This window comes from Tachypleus tridentatus, chromosome 9 (assembly GCF_004210375.1).
Source record: "Tachypleus tridentatus isolate NWPU-2018 chromosome 9, ASM421037v1, whole genome shotgun sequence".
NCBI lineage: Eukaryota > Metazoa > Arthropoda > Merostomata > Xiphosura > Limulidae > Tachypleus > Tachypleus tridentatus.
Window position 1 is genome coordinate 85,432,722 of NC_134833.1, and position 15,119 is coordinate 85,447,840.

A 15,119-nucleotide genomic window follows, 5' to 3' on the forward strand; every position below is an offset into this window, starting at 1 on the left:
CCTAGAATGTCCATTACACTGTTATTATTTAGTTTCAACTAATATGGTAAAATTTATAGAACTAGAATATCCATTACACTGCTGCTCTTTAGTTGAACTAAGATGTTAAACCTTATAGACCAAAATGCCTTGTACACTGCTGTTATTCAGCTAAAAGTGTGACTTGTGTGAAGTTTATAGACGTGAGGTGATCCACAAATATTATTTTCACTTCGTGTAGCCCGACATGGCCAAGCATGTTAAGACGTTCGACTCGTAATCCGAGGGTCGCACCAAACATGCTCGCACTTTCAGTCGTGGGAGCGTTATAATGTGACGGTCAATCCCATTGTTAGTTGGTAAAAGAGTAGCCCAAGAGTTGGCGGTAGATGGTGATGACTACCTGCCTTCCCTCTAGTCTTACACTGCTAAATTAGGGACGGCTAGCACAGATAGCCCTCGAGTAGCTTTGCGAAAAATTCTCAAGAAAGAAAGAAAGAAAAGTAAACACTTCGTGTAATTCAAGTGAAACCACTGTATGTTTGCAGCTTATTTCTCAGTTGCTAATTTGACTTTTGTTTACATAATAATAGACAGTTACAGTTTTAAATCCCCCGTATGCACTTCTCTTTTTTTTTCCTTATATTGAAATTACAATATATGATACTTTAACTATTTCACTGTCATGTGTGTAGATAAACAATTATTACAGAATTAGATTATCTTTAACTATAAAACGAGAGATAAATGTGTATTTCACTAATTATCTGAAATGTAAAGGTTATAAGCTTTGTAAGTTTGAAGGAAAAATACCCTTTCTTCATGAAGGTAAAAAATTCAAAATTCACATGTACTTAATATCACATTTTTCAAGACTAAAATAGAAATTATATATTGTGTCTCATATTTGCGTCCATAAGAATGAGAGTTGGTTAATATTAAGTTTGTAAATATGTTTATTTATTACAATTATTTTGCCTATAAACGTTTTTTTTCAGTAACTAAAATATTTGCTTAAATTCATAAAACAGTCAGAAGTAAAACTAACAGTGCTAAAATCACCTTAAATATTAAAAAAAAACTTAATATAAATTACCGCATGTGTTTTAAATCAAAAAACAACAACTTAGTCTTATAAAATTGCGTTGCTATTCAACTATTGTGTTTGTGATGACGAAAAAGAAATTATGTTATTGAAAATGAAACACTATGTAAGAAATAAATTCAAAATCAGTTGTACATTCTTAATTTACAGAAGGACACGATTAGGGTTCGAAGTCGAACAGATATCATTAATTTGTCCTTCGCTCGAAAGATAAATTTAAGTCAACTGGTTATGCTCTATAATTCCAGCTGTGTCGCTGACGCAACTGATAACGTTATCTAACTCTTAAAACGACGCACCTACCAAACATCTTGTGTTGAATGATGAAAGATTTCTTGAGCAGGTGGCACAATAGGAAATTCAAAGCATGTTTATGGAGTTAAAACAACAACAACAATGGAGAAACAAGTGTTGTTGACACTATGATGCTGCAGGTATTTGATATAATATTTTTTATAAAGTATCAGCATTCTTATCACACAACTAAAAGTTTGTACGATTGTTTTAAACCATTTCATATTAAACTCGTGTAGAAATTTCAAATAAATGGCTAAAATCGGTTAATAACATCATTCATATACTACGATACAGAGAAAAAAGTGGTATTAAAATATTTTTGAGGTGTGACATTTATATATTCAAGTAACTTCTAGTCTACTTGCAAAAATAAATATATATATATATGTATATTATAACATTGCTGTCACAGTTTACAAAATATCTCGTTATAGATGACGTGGCATGCAGTCATTACTTATAATAATGGTCCTAGTAATCTTAGCATATCATTACACGTCATTAGATAGCAGTTCATATAATTAAAAAACAAACCCTCTGGCACATAAGTCATGAGGCTTTTATTATTACCATTATTACTTATTCAAATATTGAATTGACGCGACCTAAGATTTTTCAGATTTCAATCATAAAAGTTACAGGTGTTATTAAGCATAAATTTGTTAGCGGATATTGGAATAAATATGTCGTGGTGTTATGTAGTTTTTGAACATACACTGTAATCGACAGTAAAATATTCTTTACCGATTTTTATGTTAAAAACAATTCATTTAAACAACATAACTAATAATAATATTAATAGGCTAATGCAAACATCACGTATTCGTATACGAGATCGAATATAGATAAAATAATCAGTTCTTTATTCTGGTTGCTATGATCAAAGTTGCTTTTGGTTTGTTCTGACGTTTACCTTAACCGCCAACTATTGTTCTAGGCGGTTGTTCAATGATAAAAAATAAAAGTTAAAAAAAACAACAAAAAACAGTATTTGGTTGAAACAGAGTTTTTTGAATGATCAAACCTTTATCAATAGAACCTTAATTATTCATTTGGTTAAGGTTGTTTCCTGAATTTTTGTTTTGTTTCCCCGCCTAGGGGCGTTGGTGGCGTCAAGCTTTCTCGCACCTGCAGGTGTGAGTTACAAATATCTCTTTACTGCTTCTTCATCTACCGAGCTTAATTAGTATTCCGCTCAGAATCATTTGTGTGGGTTGGAGCCTTATTAATGACACAAACCTTGTCTGTTTTGGCATCTGTAGATAATAGACGGCAGCAAGCCAAAAACCTTTGATACACAATACTAGTTTTGTATTATTTAGAAAGTTTCTGAAAGTTAATTTGTGATGCTTGTACACATCTTGAATGATTTTTTGTTCTATTCTCATTTTCAGCGGCTCCAGTCATATTACACTGACATAGTAAACTGTTTCAGAGACGTAGTAACTCTAGACGTTTAAACATTTTGACATTGGTAACACTAATATGAAGTTGTAACTTTTGCAAAAACGGTTTGTAGTCAAGTAGGTTGTATAAATTTGTTTGATAAACGCTAGTCCCCGTATTTCTATGTGTAAGTTTATAAATGTAAGTCGTTCTTTAAAAATTAATTATTCAAGTGAAAACGACAAAATTTCACATAGAAGTATTATTCTGCTGGATTTAATAATAATAATAATAATAATAATAATAATTGAAGTATGTGTTTGTATTGTACGAAATAAGCAATCGTGCTTTGGTAATTGTTTGACAAATAAGGAAACATTATTGTCGTCAGCTTAACTGGAATGATAAAAACCGATAAAACTCGAAGCTAATGATATTTTGAGTTAGTTTTTTAAATAAATATTTTATGTTTGTTCAAAGACACTCAGGTATTTTGCAATAATCATTCTTCTATGTATTACCATTAAATACTATGAACAGAACTTAATTCAATTTTTTTTCTGAACGTTGAAATCCTTACAATAATAAATTTTTAATCATTTTAAAAAAATTCATTGACAATTTAGGTTTAAATTTGCTTTAACTTAAAATTAATCTGGTTTATATACATAAATTGTATGGTATCGTTATAACTTAAGATGTAAGTCTAAAGTTACAAAGTATAATTTGAAGAGGTTATCATCAAGGGTGGTAAGATAAGGTAAATTAACGTTTAGTAATAACATTTACTCAATAAATGACATTTCTGGAGGCAACAAAGTGTACTTCTTTAGCATAAGTAAAATTCCTATTCTTAGAAATATCGATCATAAATAGTTTTTTCTAACTCATTATTTAAAAATATTTATTACGTTAAGACCTGTTTCATATCAAAACTAAAAGATAAAACTGTTTTTTTTGTTTATTGTTAAAGTATTGTAATTCTATACTATGTAATGCCACACAAAACACCAATCTACAAATAACGTTTAGCAGGCATAGGGCATTAAGTGCCGTATAGGATCATATATGATTTAACTGTAGCATATTATTAGATGAATAACTTCGCTATTTATAGTCATAATAAGTTTAAAATAAAATTTATTGACATTTTTGTGTTTCATAAAATTTGGTATGAATTAAATTACAAAGAGGTTGGTGTTGTTTAGAATTAAACACAAGGCCACATAACGGGCTATCTGTGCTCTGCCCCTTCACGGTTATCGAAACCCGGTTTTTTGCATTGTAATTCCACAGATATACCGTTGTACTACTGGGGTTAACTGGCTGTGCCCCAGTAAAACCAAATAATCACTTAAGAAAATTATAAAAGCAAATAATTCCAAACGTTGGTAATTCGCTGCTCTCCTTACAATAAGGAAGACGGGGGATATTAACATTTTTGAAAGAGTGTACAGACAGGCTATTAAAATTATACCTAATTCATGAAATTTAACCTATATCGAACGGATCAAAGTCTTGGAGTTATTTTCTCTGAGGCCTAGAGAAACTAGAGATGACTTGATTCTTTCTAAGGTGTTGGTTCACTCCAGTATGTGTTGTTCAATCAGATGTTTTTCCAACGCGAAACAACTCTCAATTTCACTGATGCTGCGAAGGGAACTGACAGTTCATGTCAGTCAACAATGTTGTATTATGTAGCCATTATTTCCTACTAACAAACTTTCTTGAAGAGAAAAGCCTCCCTCTCTCTCTCAACAATGTTGTATTATGTAGCCATTATTTCCTTCTAACAAACTTTCTTGAAGAGAAAAGTCTCCCTCTCTCTGTCAACAATGTTGTATTATGTAGCCATTATTTCCTACTAACAAACTTTCTTCAAGAGAAAAGCCTCCCTCTCTCTGTCAACAATGTTGTATTATGTAGCCATTATCTCCTACAAACAAACCTTTTTCAAGAGAAAAGCCTCCCTCTCTCTGTCAACAATGTTGTATTATGTAGCCATTATTTCCTTCTAACAAACGTTCTTGAAGAGAAAAGTCTCCCTCTCTCTGTCAACAATGTTGTATTATGTAGCCATTATTTCCTACTAACAAACTTTCTTCAAGAGAAAAGCCTCTCTCTCTCTGTCAACAATGTTGTATTATGTAGCCATTATTTCCTACTAACAAACTTTCTTGAAGAGAAAAGCCTCCCTCTCTCTGTCGACAATGTTGTATTATGTAGCCATAATCTCCGATTAACAAACTTTCTTCAAAAAAAAAGATTCTCTCTCTCTCAGCCTAATATAAATGATACTGATATATAAGTGTTATTCATACTGCATAGGTAGAATCGGTAATTGTTAAAGTGGCGACCAACGTACTTGTCTATTCAGATGATGTGCTTGGTGTTTTGTAGAACACGTGTCACATTTAATTTATAAGGTTTAAGAAGTGATATAATAATGGTGGAATGCATACACGTCATATTTTCTCTGCTTTTCATTGAGTTGCCACTAAAAGGTATGTAAACGATGTAAAATTAGTGTAAAGACTAAATTTAGTTTCAAAATACAGCTTAAGATAGATAGCTTCTGAAGTGGATTATTGGAATTTAAACATAATATATACTGTGTTTATATATACATACTTTTAAGTCTTTAAAATTTTTATTTCAGACTGATGTTTGCTTTCATATTTGTACATTAACAAAGTTAATTGGACAACGTTTCTGCATAGCGTGACACTGTATTGAAGAACAGATATATGTAAAGCAGTCAATTTTGGCTATGTTCAAGTTTGTCATATCTAACACTGACAAAGCTAAACAAATCAATTTAAGAAATTCAGAATTAAATTTGACCAAATCAAAGACGTTAATGTAAGTGAAAATCTCAAGTTTTTTGATAGTGTTAGTAGATTTATTGTTAAAAATATTAACGAGTAACGACCGCTCCCACCCTTGTCAACAGGCGTGCTGCAGAATTAGCACAGTAGACATGATCCACTAATTCGGTATTGAAATTAGGGCTGACGAGTGTTTAAGACAAATGCTACAGTATAAGACAAGTCAAGGTATAACAGATAAAGGAACTTTGGCTACGTTTCAGGAATTTTTGGGCGTGAAGCCAAGGAAGTGTTTTTGTTTTTTTTATTTTTAGAGAGGTATTTGACTACTTCTGATTTTTAAAAAAATGTTAATAAAGTTTGTTTGTCTTTAATGCCACATGATGTTTTTGTTTGTTTTGAAATTCGCGCAAATCTACACGAGGACTATCTGCGCTATCCGTCCTTAATTTAGCAGTATAAGACTAGAAAGAAAGCAGGTAGTCATTACCATCCACCCCCAGCTCTTGGGATACTTTTTTATCAACGAATAGTGGGATTGATCGTGCCATTATAACGTCCCGATGGCTGAAAGAGTGAGCACGTTTGGGGTGACGGGGATTTGCACCCACGACCCTAAGATTACGAGCCGAGCGGCCTAACCACCTGGCCATGCGAGGCCTTAACGTCACATGAATAATTACTTAAATTTAATTATTGTAAATATCTAGACAAAAATATATATGTAAAAACGGCTCGTTTGGGTTGAGAAAATTAATTACGTAGAGGAACGAACAACGTTTCGACCTACTTCGGTCATCGTCAAGTTTACAAAGAAAGAAAGAGGTAACTGACCGGAAGTTGACCACATGTTTGAAAGGGGTTGTGTAACTGAGTGTCGGAATGTAGAGAAACATAAACCAAATCAACACTAGGAATGACAGAGACAAAAAGATCTGCCACAACAAAAAAACTAGAAAAACTAAGATGCAAACAACAGAAAAGACACCACGACAAACCGTTGACTAACCTCATAATTAACAGATCCGACCGGCAATTAAACACAGACAAGATACATCTATTTAACAAAGGACTCAACTTCGCAATAACACCTAGGTACATTCCAACCTTAAAAATCAAAACATGTTTAGAATATCTAGCCAGGAGACTTGTGATACTTTCCACAGAAACCAAAAACACGAAAACAACCAACAGAAAGAAGATAACTTAGACAATTTTATTGACATCCAACAGCCAAACTTCCCAGGTAAAATTACAAATTTATATTTTCCAGAAACACCTAAAAACAACATCTTAAACGATTTTTTCAAAGAATTTTCTCACAAAACCATTAACATAATTTCACAAAACAGAAAACTAAAAAACAACCTTACAAAAAGAGACATTAATTCCATTAAAAACCTAAAACAAGACAAAAGCATAAAAATTCTAAAAGCAGATAAAGGTAACGCTACAGTCATAATGAACACGAATGAATACACCCAAAAAATGAAGAACATCCTATCAGACACAAACAAATTTAAACCAATACACACAAATCCAACAAAGACACACGAGACGCAACTAAACAAATTACTACTACAAATGAAAAAAGCCAACACAATTTCACAAACACTTTATTCTTACCCACGGAAAACCGACTCACGCACACCACAAATATACGGCATCCCCAAACCTCATAAACCAGATTGTCCATTACGACCAGTAATGTCCACATATGAATCGTTTAATTACGATCTTGGTAAATACATAGCATGGGCATTCTCCAAATATGTAACATCAGCCAGCTTATTCACCAAAGACTCTTTTAATTTCAAGTCTAATCTTAATCAACTTAATCATAAAGCCTTAATGGCCTGTTTCGATGTTATATCCCTCTTTACAGAAGTTCCAACCGCTTAAGCCTGCAAGATAGCCTTAGAACTCTATATCCGAGACCCTAACCCATCTATAGACATTCCCAGCAACCAATTAGCAACCCTCATAGAATTCACCACGATGAAGACAAACTTCATGTTCAACAACAACATTGGCAACCCAGTATCACAAGTTTTAGCCAATATTATTATGACGCATGTTGAAACACAAGCAATTAACACAGCATTACATCCACCACCATACTGATACAAATATGTAGATGACACGGTTGCGGGATTCACTTCTACAGAACACACACTTAATTTTTTCAATCACATTAACTCTATACACCCCAACATTAACTTCACATGTGAACAGGAAGAAAGCAATGAAATATCATTTCTTAACCTCAAAATTACAAGAACTGACACACAATTCAAAACAGAAATCCACCAAAAAAGCAGCCATACTGAACTATACATTTCTTGGGATTCAGCACATGAAACAAAAGAAAAAACTCAACACACTAAGAAACCAAATAAAAAAAAAGTCATAAAACTATGCTCACCAGATAAAATTAACGATGAATCAGACAAAATAAAACAATACTTCATCAACATCAATAAGTATCCTCCACAAACCGTAGAAAACATTATACGCACACACCTAGACAGAAAGCAAAATCAACCAACAAAAGTAAATATATCTAACGAATCAAAAATCACGAAACCATATACTACTGCATACCACATATCCCCGACATCAGCAGAAAAATAACCAACATTTGGCAAAAACTAGTAACAAAATATGACATTCCAGTTAATACCAAATTTATTCAAAAACCAGGCACAAAATTGAGTTAATACTATGTAAAAACTACACTGACAAACACCACACCAACATTGTTTATAAAATGCAATGTGATAACTGCCACGACTTCTATATTGGAGAAACAAGTAGAAAAATGGAAACCAGATTCAAAGAACATAAAAAGTCACCTTCACACGTTTTCGAACACTGCAAGTCAAATAAACACAACATAACCATAGAAAACACTCAAATACTAAATAAAGAAACAAACATAAACAAACGCAAAATTAAAGAAGCCTTACTTATACAACAACTTAAGCCCAAAATAAACCAATATAAAGAAACACCTTTATACCTATATTAAAAAGTAATATAATAAATAATAAAAATAAAGTAGGTAATATAAAAATATATATTCAACCATCTAAACATGCCCTCTACATTCCGACACCCAGTTACACAACCCCTTTCAAACATGTGGTCAGCTTCCGGTCAGTTACCTCTTTCTTTCTTTGTGAACCTGACGATGACCGAAGTAGGTCGAAACGTTGTTCGCTCCTCTACGTAAAAAATTTTCTCAACCTAAACGAGCCGTTTTTGCATACATATTTCTCTACAAGTGGGTTTTCTCGACATCACTGATTATTAAATCACTAGACACTTTATTACTATTCCTAGTGTGACAATTATCTTTCTACCAAAAACTGGTTAACGTTATGTTATAATGGAAAAAGAAAACTAGAATAATAAATTCTCATTCGTAGCTGAAATATCATATTGCTGTGTATGAACTCCATATCAGAAATGGGTTAACTGTTGCTGTACATAGTGGCAAGTTGTAACCGCAGTTTTCTTACGAGATGTAATCACAACTATTGTGATTTAATATTTTGGTATAAAAATCATCTCTAAATGTAGTGTGTTTTTATAAAGCTTTTTTATTGGGGGGGAAGAAGTTTGTTTTATTTTTTGAATTAAGCACAAAGCTACACAATGGACTATCTGTGCTCTGCCCACCACGGGTGTCGAAACCCGGATTTTAGAGATATAAGTCCACAGACATACCGCTGCGCCACTGGGGAGCGGGAAAGAACAGTCATTTCCCCCATTTCTTTCTTAAACATAATATCAATAGGTATTCGGGTTATAGCAATCTGAGTGCCAGCAACACATTCTAAGAAATAACTCCAAGTGATGCTTCTTTCTTTGAAAATTCATTTGGAAGTCCTTCCAATCCTCTCGGAACTTTAAACTTAACAATATCTTACAGAAAAGTGAAAGATATTTTTGTATTATTTTTCTCAAGTCTCAGTGAGCATTGGTGCATGTTGGTCAGCTGTTGCTGTAGATGTTGTTTTTATTTTTAAGTTTTTAAGGCCCTGAAATAATTTATCATCTCGCTTTTAGCGCATATTCACGCCAACCTCTGGGAACTTTTCAATTAACTTTATATTTCTTATCAAAATCGATTTTTAAATACGAAATTCACGCTTTATTGGGAATGAACTTTTTAGTTGGAATTGGAACAGTTACGAGATTTTGAAGTCATGAAGAAATAGCTGGTCAGAATAACAACAATGATTTGTAATCTATACGTTATTTACATCAATTATGGATGATTATTAACTGGGTGGGTATATTTGTTTTCAGACATCATATATCTTTGTGAGTCTGATTTTTCGATATCTTGGAAAAAAGTACACTTCGCCAAGGACGTCATGAAAATCGGTTATGTTCATCTTACGTTTTTATAACTGATTTATTTTTACAGAATGCCATTCCTAAGAATTAATAAATAAACATCTAACGGACATTAAAATAAGACATCCTTAGGTTTCTATAAGACGTTAGAGTCTCCCACGATTGCCATTTCAAGAAAAGCATTAATATTTTACTGTGTGCATTATAACAACCATAATATCATTGTAATGGCGGATAAGTATCTACTTAAAAAATAGATGGCGCATTGGAGTTTGTGGTTGTGGTAAGTTGATGATTGCGTTAAACTTGTATAAGTGATATTAATAATGGATAAAAATATCAACCGAAAATTGTTTTTGCAACCAGTTACAGTTTTAACAATTTGAAATGATGTCATTTAGGCTGACAAGTGCTCTAGTGACATTTTAGAGATTAATGCATTTTGTGCTGTTAATCCAATTCTATAATACGAATATAATTTTCAAATATAATAATTGCTTGTTTTTAACTTAAGTAACATATGCTAGAAATGACTGACTATTTTTGAATGGTTTAAATTATGTTAATTACGTCTTAAACTTTAAAACTTGAGACCAAGTGTGTTTTTTAAATTTTATTTTATGATAGAGTTCTGAATTACTATACTTTATTACAGGTCATTCGAGTTAAATAAAGATATAATTGTCTGTTGAGATGGTCCTTCAGTAGCACAAAGGTATGCCTGCGGACTTACAACGCTAAAAAGTGGATTTCGGTGCTCGTGGTGGGCAGAGCACAAATAACTCTTTGTGTATTTCTGGGCTTAATTCAAAACAACAACCGTTGAGAGATACTCCTAACCGACTTTATTTTCTTCTGATTTTATCAAGTGCGTTTATTATGTCTACAGATATTTTAAATTCTAGTTTTGGAGGAGTTGGACTCAGAGTAGAGGAAATGGGTCAGTAATTACAATAAGATAAACGAATTAAGAGTTATTTATTTTAGAAATGAAACATAAATAACCGAGTATGAATGTTTGGGTGAAAAATATGTACTATTATTTAGGATGTTTTTGTTTTATTTTATACACTATTAACAGTGTATTAAAACTGCTATTTACGCAACCAAAACCCCTTGATTGTTTAGAACTTTGTTTGAAATATTTAGTTTGGTTTGTTTGTTGTTAAGCTCAGATTTATACAATGGCCATTTGTGCTTTATTCACCATATGTAGTAAAACCCGAATTTTAGTGTTATAAGCCTACATACTCACCGTTAAACCACTTGGAGGTAGGATTGCTCAAGGAATTTGTTTTTACTTTCTGTTACTTATTGGCTGAATAAATAGTGGCTACTGTTTAAGTAACTTCTCTACGATGTACGATCATAGTAAGTAGCATTCCTGGTGAATTGAATATTGGAAGTATGTTCAAAGATAAGCTACACCTGAATAATCCCGGTTTACCTAATTTTATCACATACATAAAATACCTTAGAAGGTCGTTAGCCTGATTCATTCAGTTTATAAGATAAAACAGCATTTTATATACTATGGGGCCAAAGTTAAAGTATCACATAGCTGATCAGGGTTCAAAGTATCGCTCTAAACTCTTTACGCAACCAAACTCTATATTCGTTTTCATTATAATCCTGTTGCAGAATATCTGGGTATATCTCAAAATGAATTTTTTTCCGTCTAGTAATGACGAAAAATGTGAAAGTTTTTTGTGCACACCTTTTCTCCGTCAGGTGTCAAAACAATCCCAATAAAGACCTGCAGTTCTGAATTGTCCACATTTGTTCGTAGCTGTTTGTTAAAGTAATTTGCAACGGATTTTATAATTCCTTTACCATAATGTTTAGAGGGAGTTATATTTTAGTTTATATTATCTAAATTAAGAATTTATGTCTACATATGAATCAATCAAGCCTATCACTTACAATTAAATATAGATGTTGATTAACCAAAACAAGGAGTTGGCATTGTATTTTCTGATGCACACTTATACAAGCAGACTTTTATGCGATATGCACTGGGATTTTGTATAGAATAACTAATCTAAGATATGGTAAAGGCTAGATACTGTCCAGATGGAAAAACTAGTTTTCTTATTTATTGGTCTTAATCGTGTAATTCAATAGTTCGAAGATGGGAAATAGGAAGGTGATTGCAGTGTCATCTGGCGAGTTCCTGGGAGTGTATCACATTATAAGTATTCAATTCCTTTTTTTCCCTACACTTTTAATCAACTTTGATTGGTTTAAGTCACACTTTTTACGAAGTAGATTACCACCATTTTGGTAGAGTAGATATTAACAATAAATTAGACATATCCGTTGAGGATTCAAGTTCTGTGTAATCTATACGAGAAGAAAGATTGGATAGAGTAAAACTAACTAGATTTATTGAGGTTTTCGATGACAACAATTCTGAGGTAAAACTAGAGGAAAGCGGCAAAGGTGATTGAATTACGGGTGTTGGGAGGAACTCTTAGGATTAGCATGGCAGGTATTGATTCCACCCATTGCGTTCTAGTTGTTTAAATCTGAGACAAGAATAAGATTTACGTTAATTAAATTAGGGTGATAATTTAAGATTTATTTTTGTTTCCTTTTACAAAGTTCATTTAAAGTTACTTCGTGTTATTTTATGTAATAGCAAAAGACAGATGTTTTTCCAGTAACAGTAAGTTCTGGACAAAGAAGTTAAGAATTTTGTAAGCTTCTTTTTTCCTCAAAATAGCATTTGTTGGTCATTTATAACCACTGATTTCCCATGTGTATAATTAAACTTGTGGTTTCGCTAATTTGTTTCTACTGGCTTGGAACTGGCAGTGGTCATGACATTTCCACGCGAACGTATCATTTACACGTTAGACTCTGCATGTATTATGTGAAGATAAGTATCTTGTGGACGTTGTAAAGAATGCCGTTACGTGTGAGAACAGGTGTCTGTGTTATGCCGGAGCCTTCAGTCTTTGCAAATTCTAATGCCGCTAGAGTTGAATAAAATAGTAGCTTGTTTTGATAACATATGTTCTTATGCTAATGAACTGTCAATGATGGATGTTGTATTACGTGTCCACTATACCCAGGAAACAAGGGTTCTTTGAATAAGAAGATATATCTGTGTGTGCAGTGTGAATTTGTTACACATCTACGGGCATGTTAATCATTCTGTATAAGTGACGTCAGCGAACCATGTCAGAGATCTTGTGACCTGCAGAATGTAATCATCACAACGTGCTTTCATGGTATTAAGTTGTCACGATCAGTATTTGTTTTTGAATTTTCGCACAAAGCTACACCAAGGCTATCTGCGCTAGCCGTCCATAATTTAGCAGTGTAAGACTAGAGGAAAAGCATCGAATTGTCATTACCCATCGCCAACTCGTGGGCTACTCTTCTATCAAAGAATAGTGGGATTGACTGTTGCGATATAACGTATCCACGGCTGAAAGGGCGAGAATGTTTGGTGTGACGGGGATTAAAACCCACAACCCTCAGAATACGAGTCGATAACTCTAACCACCGGGTCATACCGGACCTATCACGATCAGTAATATTCTTTTTACTGCCCTCTGGAGGCACAGTCTGTGGACTCACATGCTAGAAACCGTGTTTCAATACCCGTAGTAAGCAGAGCACATATGTCCAGTTGTGTAGCTTTGTGCTTAATTCCAAATAATCAATCGGGCAAAAAATACTATTTTTACTACATCGCACTCGTATAACAACTTGCATGACGTGGAAATGTTTTTTTTTAATATGACTCTTTGGTAATATTGCTGTAAATGTAATTATTTTAACTATTTTAATCGAATATAGTAGCAATAAACCACATGAGAATCTATGTCTTGGCGAGTTGTTGTGAATGTCTTAATCAGAAACGATGAAGTTAAGAGTTTCTAATACATATTACTCAAATTTACCGCAACTCGTATATCAGTTGATTCAATTATTCGTGTGTCTGCTTATAGCTCACGAACCGCTGGACCGATTATCACCAAACCTGGTATTGTATGTAAAGGGTCTCTTGGGGAGGTCTTAGCTCCCCTAGGTTACCTATGAGATACCTTACATATTTCCATTGCATTGAACGTATACATCAGCTAATGTCTTGTATTTGAATAAGTTTAAAAAAAGGCAGATTTCTTCTACATTTTTGTAACTTTTATCATAATATGTACTTAAAGGGTTATTTAAGTTTACAAACTATATAATATACAGTGGTACCTCGGTTCTCAATACAGTGGTACTTCGGTTCTCGAACGACTCCTTCTCGAACAATTCGGTTTTCGAACACATTGTTTGAAAAAAAAAATGTCTCGGTTGTCGAACATAAACTCGGTTTCCGAACCAAGCTGTTGTGGCCCGAATCCCCGAAATAACCCGGCTGATGACTCAAACGACCCTTCGACCATTTTCGACCGACGTTAAGCTTGCCCAAACATTTTATCCACACCTGTCGCTCAGTCCACACCCCCGCTAAAATCTGCTGTGAACGTTTTCGTTTTTCTTTTTGTTTTTTTTTCTAAATATTCTGATTAAATAAGCCACCTTGGGGTCAAAGAAGGATAATGAAAGCAGCAAACCAAAAAGAAAAGTTGTTAGAGCCACAATAGAAATGAAAAAAGATCTCATAGCGAAGTATGAGAGTGATATTCGCGTGTTAGACCTTGCTACACAGTTTGGTATGGCAAAGTCCACAGTTTGCACCATACTGAAAAATAAAGAGGTCATCAAAGGAGCTGATGTTGCAAAAGGAGTGACAGTGCTTACGAAACAAAGATCACAAACAATGGAAGAGGTATAAAAACTGTTGTTGATTTGGGTAAACGAAAAACAGTTAGCTGGTGATAGCATTACTGAGACCATCATTTGTAAGAAAGCAAAGCAGTTGCATGCTGACCTCCTGAAAAACATTCCTGGAACGAGTCGTGATACAAGTGATGCCTTTAAGGCTAGTAGGGGTGGTTTGAAAAATTTAGGAAGAGAAAAGAGAAGTAGCATACATAGTGTGGTGAGACATGAGGAGGGTGCCAGTTCTAACAAAGACGCTGCTGATAAATTGTTAGGGAATTTAAGGACTATGTAGAAGCTGAGGGTTTTATTCCCCAACAAGTGTTCAACTGTGATGAGACAGGCCTCTTTTGGAAGAAAATGCCAAAGAG

The 15,119-nt window shown here is 33.5% G+C and overlaps 1 protein-coding gene across 3 annotated transcripts in view; it reads left to right on the forward strand.

Annotated features, from left to right (window-relative positions):
- LOC143225664 (uncharacterized) overlaps positions 1–15,119 on the forward strand; it is a 49,095-nt gene that overhangs the window by 12,808 nt on the left and 21,168 nt on the right. The window contains exon 1 of one of the 3 annotated variants that reach the window (XM_076455484.1): positions 1,407–1,518. The exons of the other annotated variants lie outside the window; for them this stretch is intronic. The gene's annotated coding sequence lies outside the window, so the exon portion shown is untranslated. Of the gene's footprint in view, positions 1–1,406; positions 1,519–15,119 lie in introns of those variants that run through there. 3 annotated transcript variants of the gene reach the window in all.